This window comes from Marmota marmota, unplaced genomic scaffold, assembly GCF_001458135.2.
Source record: "Marmota marmota marmota unplaced genomic scaffold, marMar, whole genome shotgun sequence".
NCBI classification, from domain to species: Eukaryota; Metazoa; Chordata; class Mammalia; order Rodentia; family Sciuridae; genus Marmota; species Marmota marmota.
In genome coordinates this window covers 29037547-29049768 of record NW_025999968.1, presented here as the reverse complement: position 1 = coordinate 29049768, position 12222 = coordinate 29037547, and the positions used below count along the sequence as shown (strand labels likewise).

Here is a 12222-nt window from a genome sequence, read left to right as displayed (position 1 = left end):
AGCATGAGGAAAAGATTAACATTAAACAGAGACGAGTGGGGGGAGAGAAAGGGAGAGAGAAGGGAAACTATGGAAATGGAAGGAGACCCTCATTGTTACACAAAATTACATATAAGAGTTTGTGAGGGGAAAGGGGGAAAAAAAAAACAAGGGAGAGAATTAAACAACAGCAGATGGGGTAGAGAGGGAAGATGAGAGGGAAGGGGAAGGGGGATAGTAGGGGATAGGAAAGGTAGCAGAATACAACAGTCATTAATATGGTATTATGTAAAAATGTGGATGTGTAACCGATGTGATTTTGCAACTTGTATTTGGGGTAAAAAATGGGAGTTCATAACCCACTTGAATCAAATGTATGGAAGATGATATGTCATGAGCTTTGTAATGTTTTGAACAACCAATAAAAAATAAATAAAAAGAGAATACTTAAAACTTTCTACTTTATTTTATAAGAATCTTCTCTTCTAAACCTTCAATTACTAGATATGGCATCCACTGCTTTATAGAGGAGAGAAGAGCTGGGGAATATATACCAAAATGTGGAAGATGCATAATAAGTATAATGACTTAGGTTGAAAAAAAATTAGATAAAAATAAAAACTACCATTATAGTCTTTTTATTCCTAGAGGAAAGTCAATGAAAAGATATTATGGACTAGTTAAAGAGCAGTAACTGATCCAAGAGTAAAAGAGCATCATGTGATTAAAAAAAAATGAAAAGCTCTTACCAGAAAAACCAACATTCCTTGTTTCCACTGTAGATAGAATCCTAAGGAAGATAAGTCAGTGCTAGATAGATATTCATTAGGTTGGACTGCCATTTGAACATAGTTGGTAAAGCAAGGATAAATCAATTTTTGTGGGGTTCATGTAATTATATGATATTATTGACTTTTTTGATTATTGTTGTTGTTGTTTGTTTTTTAAGAAAAAGAGAATTGTGTGTTGCTAGGGTCTCTCTGGCATTTTAATGTTTTCCTAATGAACCTCTCAAAGGTTTAACTGCCTTGACTTCTCACCCCAACACTGCCGTCTGATCAAAAATCTAGGGCACACAGGAGTTTTTCTTCCCACCATGAGAAGAAAGGCAAAAAATAGAACTCAACAAAAGCGAAGATGTCATAAGGAAACTACATCTATCTAGGAAAGAATAAGCTAGAGAGCTCCAGTACCAACCCTAAGTCAAGTTAGTGTCAGAAATACATTTTTTATTTCAAATAAAGTAACTTCTGTATCTGTGGGACAATGAGGAAAGTGGAAAGGCATAGAGAAAATTAAATATTAAGTGATATTTAGGAATAGTAACGATATCATTTATCTCATCAAATTCAAAAGACTTCATATTTAAATAGTTACAATTATGTTAAAACTTCATAGGCCATTATGTTCTAAGTAGTGAGTAAACCAAAGAAATCAACTGGTCAAAGTTATAAGAGTAGCAGAGAATTGCAAAACTCAGTAATATCTGAGTGGTTGCCAAAATTAACTCTTGCATTGCCCAGCTGAGGCAACTAGAGATCTAGAACTCATGGACTTAATAAAGGTTTTGCAACTGAAAAGTAGCATGAATAGCTTTTAACTCCACGTTAAGTCACTTACATAGATTATCAGATATGAGTTCTAATTAAAGATGCCTTTTTTCTGTTTCTTGATTTCTTCACCCTTCTCAAGTTTGTTATATGAAAAATACATGGAGAAGAATTATAGAAAAAGATAGAATGATACCTTGAAAGAAGACCTAGTTTTGGCTCTGCAGAGTAACATTGGGAAATACAGACATGTACAAGTTTTAAGACTCACTTATCTTATTATTGAAAGGAATAATATTTTTCCTCTAGATGTCCCAAAGCTTTTATAAGTATCAAGTGAAACAGCCATGAAAATAATTTATAAACTATGAAGTCATTTCTAGAATTGTTAAAAAATTGTAAGAAATGAGATATTGGGATGTGGCAGTCACACATTTCTGATATCTTCACTTAAGTTTTTATTTGCCTTAAATCAATTGACTCTGATCTTTTGTTATATAAAAACAAACTGAAGAACATAATATTTACACAAATGACTATGCAATGGAATCCAAGTGAAAATTAAAGTTAAATTAAATTAAAATGAGTTTATAACAGGAATATATACAGTGCTCAATTTGGTGGCTTGTTCAAATCTTAATCCTTTTCTTTGTTTTAGTGCTTTTTAGCAAATGACCTCAGTAGGTAGTTCACTTAGTAAAGATAATAAAATGGACCTTCCAGAGATAACACCAACTAACTCATGCATTTCTTTGCATTTACACTTACTCTTGCCTTGTTCTCTTTGGTCATAAAGGAAAGTTTCTCTTTCCTTTAAAGGTAAGTATCTCATTTTTTCAAGATGGCAGGCCAGAGGGAGGCAGCATTCTGTGTTCTCGGTTCCAGATATCACCTAGTCAGAATACTGCATCTCTGAGAGTGTTAGAGGACCTATACAGCTGCTCTCTGCAGAAATCACCACTGCTGTGAGTCTATGCAAGGCTCTGGCCTCAGCGTTCAAATAGGATGCCCAGCGTTCAAGCAGGACCCAAAGCCCAAAGTTCTAGCCCACAAAAGGTTTGGCTAGCACCTTAGCAGAATCACCTATAAACACATCTGCAGATCTCTAGGACTTCGCTCTGCTCCCATGCAGGTCACTCATCTGCTACCTACTCACAACACAACTCCATGGCCCAGCTCCCCCCACCTTACTAGACACCTAGGCGCTGAAAGCAGACCACCGCCATCTTGGCCAAGATTCTCGTCATATTAGCTGGGGTCAGTTCCCAGATGGGATCTCCAGTGGCTAGATACCAGTTTCTTAACCTTTCCCCCTTCCCAGTGGCGGTAACCCAACACAATAGCTGCCCAACACAAGTGTGCAATGTGATGAGGGAGCTGCTCATGGGACTCCTTGGGTGAGAGTTTCCTCAGTTGGGAACTGCTAGGGAAGAGGGAGATGTGGCTAAAGTCTGGAGCCTAACAGAGAGACCAGGAACTGCGAAATCTCCAGGCAAGAGAGGGAGATAGTACCAGGCACTCAAGTCATACTAGTGGTCCCAAAAAGAGACCTGTGAGGTGCATTCTCCCTGCAGGGACTGGCGGGTGCCAATCCCTGCATCCAGGCGCCCTGCGCCAGGACCAGTCTTCCCACCCTGATTACTTCCACCATCCAGAGGGCAGAGATACCAGCTTACAACAGATGACCCCACCTATTGGTTGAGAAGAGAAGCAAGAAAGATTTGATGGATGGGTCTCTAAAGCTAGCTGCAACCCTAGTTTCTTCCTTTGAAATTTCTGTTTGTTTGGTTGTTTGTTTTTTCTCTTCTACCCCTCTATCCTTGGCCCTCACACACCCAACATATATGAAACCAAGAACTTTGCTTGAAATAGGACTTTGAGGACTGAGTCATTTGAATAATATAATATAGAGGTGTTATATATGCCCTTTTTTTCTTTCCCTTTTTCTTCTTTAATTTTCCCCCTCCAAATTTTATTGTTTTAACATCTGTGTTTTTTTCTAAATACATATGTGTGTTTGTTTTATGTACTCTACTGTCATCCCACATACTTGCCTATCCTAACTTACTTCCTGTCTATTCTCTTGCTACTAACCCTGTTTATTAGATTTCTCCTTCATACTTCCTAAGATATATTAACTCTATATCCTCACCTCCTACCTCCTCAGCATATCGTCCTGTGCTTCACCCCCGGTTTATTGTCCACTGTCATAAACGGTAAAACTTTTATTATAAAACTACTGATAATATTTTAGATAATAATTGAATCCAACATTTCTATACATTGAGACTAAAATGTAAATGCCTTAATAACAACAAATTGTTCATAGGTGGTATACTGTTGATATTGGGATCTGTTAACATTGTCCTTCCCCACAAAGGAGAGGTTTTGGAACCCTACAAGAGCACTACAAAGCTATAAGGTAAAAACAATAACAATCTAGACCCACAGAGCTGGAAAGAAAGACACAGGAGCAACATGAAAAGACAAGGGAAAAAAGTACCCCAAACAAATGAAGACACCACATCATTGGAATCATTGGCAGCCACAGTAAAAGAAATTACAGACAAGGAGTTTAGGAAGTACATGTTTAAAATGTTCTGTGAACTCAAGGAAGATATAAGAGAGCAACTACAGGCAGTGAAAGATCACTTCAACAAGAAGCTATATAAACAAATAAAGGAAGCAAAAGATCACCTCAACAGGGAGATAGAGATTCTAAAAAAAAAAACCCACAAATTCTTGAAATGAGTGAAACAATAAACCAAATTAAAAGCTGAAATAAAAGCATTACCAACAGAGTAGACCACTTGGAAGATAGGACCTCAGACAATGAAGACAAAATATATAATCTTGAAAAGAACATAGACCACACAGTGATAAAGGTAAGAAACCATGAGCAGAATATTCAAGAAATATGGGATAGCATAAAAAAACTAAATTTAAGAGTTATTGGGATAGAGGAAGCATTGAGGTCCAAATCAAAGGAATGAACAATCTAGTCAATGAAATAATATCAGAAAACTTTTCAAACATGAAGAATGAATTGGAAATCCAAATTCAAGAACCCTACAGAATGCCAAATGTACAAAACCACAACAGATTCATACCAAGGCATATTATAATGAAAATGCCCAACATAGAAAATAAGGAGAGAATTTTAAAATCCACAAGAGAAAGGAATAAGATTAAATATAGGGAAAAATCAATTAGGATAATGGCAGATTTATCAACACAGACCCTGAAAGCTAGAAGATCCTAGAACAACATATGTCAAGTTCTGAAAAAAAAAAAATGGGTACCAACCAATAATCTTGTATCCAGCAAAATTAAGCTTTAGATTTAAAGATGAAATAAAAACCTTTCATGATAAATGTTAAAAGAATTTATAACTAGAAAACCAACACTAAAAAACATCCTTGGAAAAATACTCCATAAAGAGGAAACAAAGAAACCATGATGAAAATCAGCAGAGGGAGGTATTACTCTAAAGGAAATCTAATCAAAAAAGAAAATCAAGTCAAGTTAAATAACAAAAATAAACAAATATGGCTGGGAATACAAACCATGTCTCAATAGTAACCCTGAATGTAAATGGCTTAAACTCACCAATCAAAAGACATAGGTTAGCAGATTGGATTTATGAAAAAAAGAAAAGACCCAACAATATGCTGTCTCCAGGAGACTCATCTGATAGGAAAAGACATGCACAGACTGAAGGTGAAAGGTTGGGAAAAAATCATACCGGACGGCGGAGACAAGCAGATGTTTCTATCCTCATATCAAATAAAGTAGACTTCAAGTCAAAGTTAATCAAAAGGGATAAAGATAGTCATACATACTGCTCAAGGGAACCATACACCAATAATACATAGCAATCATAAATATATGGGTCCCAAACAATGGTGTAGCTATGTTCATCAAATAAATTCTTCTCAAGTTCAAGAGTCAAATTGATCACAACACAATAATCTTGGGTGACTTTAACAAACCTCTCTCACCACTGGATAGATTTCTGAAACAAAAGTTGAATAAAGAAACTATAGATATCAATAATACAATTAATGACTTTGACTTAACTGACATATATAGAATATTTCAAACTGCATCAAGTGGATACACTTTCTTCTCACCAGCACATGGATCCTTCTCTAAAATAGACCATATACTAGGCCACATACCAACTCTTAGCAAAAAGGTAGAGATACTACCATGCATTTTATTAGAACATAATGGAATGAAATTGGAAATCAATGACAAAATAAAAAATAAAAATTACTCCAACACCTGGAGACTAAACTATATGCTATTGAATGAACAATGGGTTGCAGAAGACATCAAAGAGGAGATTAAAAAATTCTTAGAAGTAAATGAGAGCATAGACACAACATCTCAAAATCTCAGGGACACTATGAGAGTAGTTCTAAGTGAAAAGTTCATTACATGGAGTTCATTCCTTAAAAGAAGAAAATGTCAACAACATATGACCTCACTTTACATCTCAAAGCCCTAGAAAAAGAACAAATCAACAGCAAACCAGTAAAAGGCAAGAAATAATTAAATTTAGAGCTGAAATCAATGAAATTGAAACAAAAGAAACAATTGAAAAAATTGACAAAACAAAAAGTGCCGCAGTCTGGCTGAGCACAAAATCACGAGCCACTCAAGCAGGAACAAAGTTTATTTTTTGAAACTGCCGCCAATGTCCGGTACCGCCCGGGAAGATTTTTTCCACCCACGCGGCCTCCTCCCGGACCGCAGAGAGAGCTCCTCCCCCGGAACTCCCTCCTACTGTACTTCCCCAACCAATGGGAACTCTCCAGGAGTCCCGTAGCCGGCCTAGGTGAACAGCAGGAGTCCAATATCCATATGAATGCAAATCTTAACATAATCATATCATCTCAATGGCTAGCTGGCGTCACCTTTCGACCAAAAATGCCATGCATCATATACTTGGCTCTTAGCAAAAAAGTTGTTTCTTTGAAAAAATAAATAAAATTGACATACCCTTAGCTACAATAATAAAGGTGAGAGAGAACTCAAATTACCAGCATACGTGATGAAAAAGGTAATATCACAACAGACACTACAGAAACACAGAGGATAATTAGAAATAATTTTGAAAACTTATATTCCAATAAAATAGAAGATATTGAAGGCATCAACAAATTTCTTAAGTAATACAACTTGCCCAGATTGAATTGGGAAGATATACACAATATCAAGTGATAAAATAGAAGATGCCATCAGAAGCCTACCAACCAAGAAAATCCCAGGACTGGACAGAGACACAGCCGAGTTCCACAAGACCTTTAAAACACAACTAATTCCAATACTCTTCAGTTTATTTTAGGAAATAGAAAAAGAGGCAGCACTTCCAAACTCATTCTATGAGACCAATATAACCCTGATTCCAAAACCAGGCAAAGACACATCAAAGAAAGAAAACTTTAGACCAATATCTCTAATGAACATAGATGCAAAAATTCTCAATAAAATTCTGGCAAATTGAATACAAAAACATATCAAAAAGATCATGCACCATGATCAAATGGGATTCATCCCAGGTATGCAAAGTTGATTCAACATAAAGAAATCAATAAATGGTTTCTTTCATTTCTGGAGCTGCATTCTTTGAATTTATTTCTATGCTTTCAGACCTAGGCCAGGAGCTCCAGGTTTCTGCACTACACAGGAACTGAAAGAAACTATTGGGGGAAAAATAAGCATACTGAAATCCAGGAAATGGGTAATATAAATTTCATTTTAATATTGTACCTACAGCCAGCTGCCCGCCTGCATGGTAGGCAGACGACCCGACCCGGAGGCAGGAGGGGCCCAGCCGCCCACCCGAAGACCGAACCCAGAGGAGGGGACCAGCAGCAGCTGGCCCGTGGCAGACCCGGAGGAGGGGCTGGCGTGAGGTGCTGGGGTGCAGACAGGAGGAGGCACAGAACTGAGAGGCTTGGCTTGCAGGTCACCAGACCGAGCTCTGGACAAACATAAGGTCTCCCCAACAGTCCCCACCTCATCAAACACCTTACAAGAAAAACAGATGGAACTCATCTTTGAAAATCTCACCAACCCTTAAAATCCATCCACCAGTGAGCGTGGCTACCAGCGCGGTTTTGTGGCAGATCAGGCACCTGGTCTTCATCTCAGAGACTAAGAATAGATAGGCTACAGGTGGAAGCTCAAGTCCTCTCACACTGGCTACCTCCACCACCCTGAATGCAGAGACTCAAGCTAGGAATAGACAATGCCACCTACTGGAAGAAAAGAAAATAGAGTTCTGAGAGACTTTTTTTTTTGCTTTCTCTTCTCTCTCTCTTTTCATCCATTCATCCAGTCTCCTCTACCCATACCCCTCTAGTCCTCACAACCTCAACATATGTGAAACCAAGAATTGAGCATGAGAAAGGTCTTTAACAACTGAATCACCAGAATAATATAATATAGATGAATTGCATATACCCACCTCCCTCCCCCCCTTTTTTCTTTTTTCTCCTATTTTCTTTTACCCTTTATCTTTTTTCTCTTTCTTTCCTTGTTATTTTCTTTTTCCTTCTTACTCCCTCTATCCCACTTTCAACCCCCTAAATTTTACTATTTATAAGTAGGGTAATTTTCTAAATACAGATAGGAGTTTGAATCTATATATTCTTCCATAAATTACCCGTCTAATGGTTAGAGCTCTCCAAAGTTGCTAAGTTAGATTAAACCCATACACTTACTCCTTTCCCCCTAAACATAACATCTTACATCTGAAATTCAGTTTTCTTCATGCTACCAGAAACGGTATGCCTTTCATGAAACTAATGACTATATTTGTAAACGATAATTGAAACCAACATTTGTAGACATAGCATCTAGCTATAAATGTATTAATAATGAAAACTTGTGCTTAGATGATGTACTATTGATATTGGGAACTGTTAACATGTCTTTCTCCACAAAAGAGAGACTTTGGAACTATACAAGAGCAATATAAATATATAGGGGGAAAATCAATAACATAACAGTTTCACAAAGCTGGAAAGAAACATGAGCAGTATGAAAAGACAAGGAAAGAAAGGACCACAAACAATGCAGGTCAATTCAACATTAGAAGAGGTAATATCTGCAGCAGATGGAATGTCACATAAAAAGTTCAGGATATACATGTTTCAGATGATCTGGAGTATCAAGGAAGACATTATACAGCAAAATCAGACAATGAAATATCACTTTGACAATGAATTACATAAACAAATCCAAGAAGCAAAATATCAAATCTACAGGGAGATAGAAGATATATAAAAAACAAACAAACAGAAACCCTGGAAATGAAGGAAATAATAAACCAAATTAAAAACTCAAATGAGAGTTTTACCAACAGAGTAGAACACATAGAATATAGAACATCAGACAACTAAGACAAAGTATTTCAACTTGAAAAGAACATAGACAGCTCAGCGAGAATGTTAAGAAACCATGAGCAGAACATTCAAGAAACATAGGATATCATAAAGAGACCAAACTTAAGAGTTATTGGGATACAGGAAGGTATAGAAGTCCAAACCAAAGGAAAGAGCAATCTGTTCAATTAAATAATACTAGAAAATTCCTAGACTTGAAGAATAAAACAGAATTCCAAATCCTAGAAGCCTACAGGACACCAAATGTGCAAAATCACAAGAGATCCAAACCAAGACACACTATAATGAAGATGCCCAACATACAGAATAAGGAGAGAATTTTAAAAGCTACAAGAGAAAGGAAGCAGATTACATTTAGGGGTAAACCAATCAGGTTAACAGCTGATCTTTCAACACAGACTCTGAAAGCTAGAAGATCCTGGAACAACATATTTCAAAGGCTGAAAGAAAATGGGTTCCAACCAAGAATCATGTATCCAGCAAAATTAGGCTTCAGGATTGAAGATGAAATTAAAACCTTCCATGATAAACAAAAGTTAAAAGAATTTGCAGCTAGAAAACCAGCACTTCAAAACATCCTTGGCAAAATATTACATGAAGAGGAAATGAAAAATAACAATGAAAACCAACAGTGGGAGGTAGTACAGTAAAGGAAAAACTAATCAAACAGGAAAAAAAAATCATGTTAAGTAACAAAATTAAACAAATATGGCAGGAAGTACAAACCATATCTCAATACTAACCTTAAATGTTAATAGCTTAAACTCACCAATCAAGAGACATGGGCTAGTAGAATGGATCAAAAAAAAAAAAAAAGATCCAACAATTTGCTGCCTACAGGAGAAGCATCTGATAGGAAAAGACATACATAGACTGAAGGTGAAAGGTTGGGAAAAATCATACCACTCACATGGACCTCGGAAGCAAGCAGGAGTGTCCATACTCATATCAAATAAAATAGACTTCAAGCCAAAGTTAATCAAAAGGGATAAAGAAGGACACTACATACTGCTAAAGGGAACCACACACCAACAAAACATAACAATCATTAATATATATGCCCCAAACAATGGTGCAACTACGTTCATCAAAAAAACTCTTCTCAAGTTCAAGAGTCAAATAGACCACAATACAATAATTATGGGTGACTTCAACACACCTCTCTCACCACTGGAAAGATCTTCCAAACAAAAGTTGAATAAAGAAACTATAGAAATCAATAACACAATTAATAACTTAGACTTAATTGGCATATATAGAATATACCACCCAACATCAAGAGGTTGCACTTTTTTCTCAGCAGCACATGGATCCCTCTCAAAAATAGACCATATATTATGTCATAGGGCAACTATTAGAAATTATAAAGGAGTAGAGATAATACTGTGCATCTTATCTGATTACAATGGAATGAAACAGGAAATCAACAATAAAAGAAGGAAGGAAAAATCCTATATCATTTGGAGAATTAACAATATGTTACTGAATGATCAATGGGTTATAGAAGACATCAAGGAGGAAATTAAAAAATTCTTAGAGACAAATGAAAACACAGACACAACATAGCAGAATCTATGGGATACAATGAAAGCAGTTATAAGAGGAAAATTCATTGCTTGGAGTTCATTCCTCAAAAAAAGAAAAAAAAACCAACAAATAAATGATCTCACATTTCATCTCAAAACTCTAGAAAAAGAAGAGCAAAACAACAGCAAAAGTAGTAGAAGGCAATAAATAATTAAAATCAGAGCTGAAATCAATAAAATTGAAACAAAAGAAACAATTGAAAAAATTGACAAAACTAAAAGTTGGTTCTTTGAAAAAATAAATAAGATCAACAGACCCTTAGCCATGCTAACAAAGAGAAGAAGAGAGAGAACTCAAATTACTAGCATATGGGATGAAAAATGCAATATCACAATGGACACTACAGAAATACAGAAGATAATTAGAAATTATTTTGAATCCATTTACTCCAATAAAATATAAGATAGTGAAGGCATCGATAAATTTCTTAAGTCATATGATCTGCCCAGATTGAGTCAGGAGGATATACACAATTTAAACAGACCAATATCAATTGAGGAAATAGAAGAAGCCATCAAAAGACTACCAACCAAGAAAAGCCCAGGACCAGATGGGTATACAGCAGAGTTTTACAAAACCTTTAAAGAAGAACTAATACCAATACTTTTCAAGCTATTCAGGAAATAGAAAAAGAGGAGCACTTCCAAATTCATTCTATGAGGCCAACATCACCCTGATACCTAAACCAGACAAAGATACTTCAAAGAAAGAAAACTACAGACCAATATCTCTAATGAACCTAGATGCAAAAATCCTCAATAAAATTCTGGCAAATGGGATACAAAAACATATCAAAAAGATTGTGCATCATGATCAATTAGGATTTATCCCTGGGATGTAAGGCTGGTTCAATATATGGAAATCAATAAATGTTATTCACCATTTCAATAGACTTAAAGATAAGAACAATATGATCATCTCGATAGAGTCAGAAAAAGCATTCAACAAAGTACAGCATCCCTTTATTTTTCAAAACACTAGAAAAAATAGGGATAACAGGAACTTACCTCAACATGTAAAAGCTATCTATGATAAGCCTCAGGTTAGCATCATTCTAAACAGAGAAACATTGAAGGCATTGCCTCTAAAGTCTGGAACAAGACAGGGATGCCCTCTCTCAACACTTTTATTCAACATAGTTCTTGAAACACTGGCCAGAGCAATTAGACAGATGAAAGAAATTAAAGGCATAAAGATAGAAAAAGAAGAACTTAAATTAGCACTATTTGCGATTGACATGATCCTATACCTAGCAGACCCAAAAGGTTCTACCAAGAAACTTCTAGAGCTAGTAAATGAATTCAGCAAAGTGGCAGAATATAAAATCAACACCAATAAATCAAAGGCATTCCTGTATATCAATGACAAATCCTCTGAAATGGAAATGAGAACAACCACTCCATTCACAATATACTCAAAAAAATATAAAATACTTGGCAATCAACCAAACAAAAGAGGTGAAAGAACTCTACAATGAAAACTACAGAACCCTAAAGAGAGAAATAGAAGAAGACCTTAGAAGATTGAAAGATATACCTTGTTCATGGATAGGCAGAACTAATATCATTAAAATGGCCATTTTACCAAAAGTACTCTATAGGTTTAATGCAATGCCAATCAAAAATCCCAATGGCATTCCTCACAGAAATAGAAAAAGCAATCATGAAATTAATCTGAAAGAATAAAAG

At 35.9% G+C, this 12222-nt stretch overlaps 1 pseudogene; it reads right to left on the bottom strand.

Moving 5' to 3' along the window:
- LOC107136089 overlaps positions 1 to 2776 on the bottom strand; it is an 85354-nt pseudogene extending 82578 nt beyond the window's left edge.
- Between the last annotated feature and the right edge of the window lie 9446 nt (positions 2777 to 12222).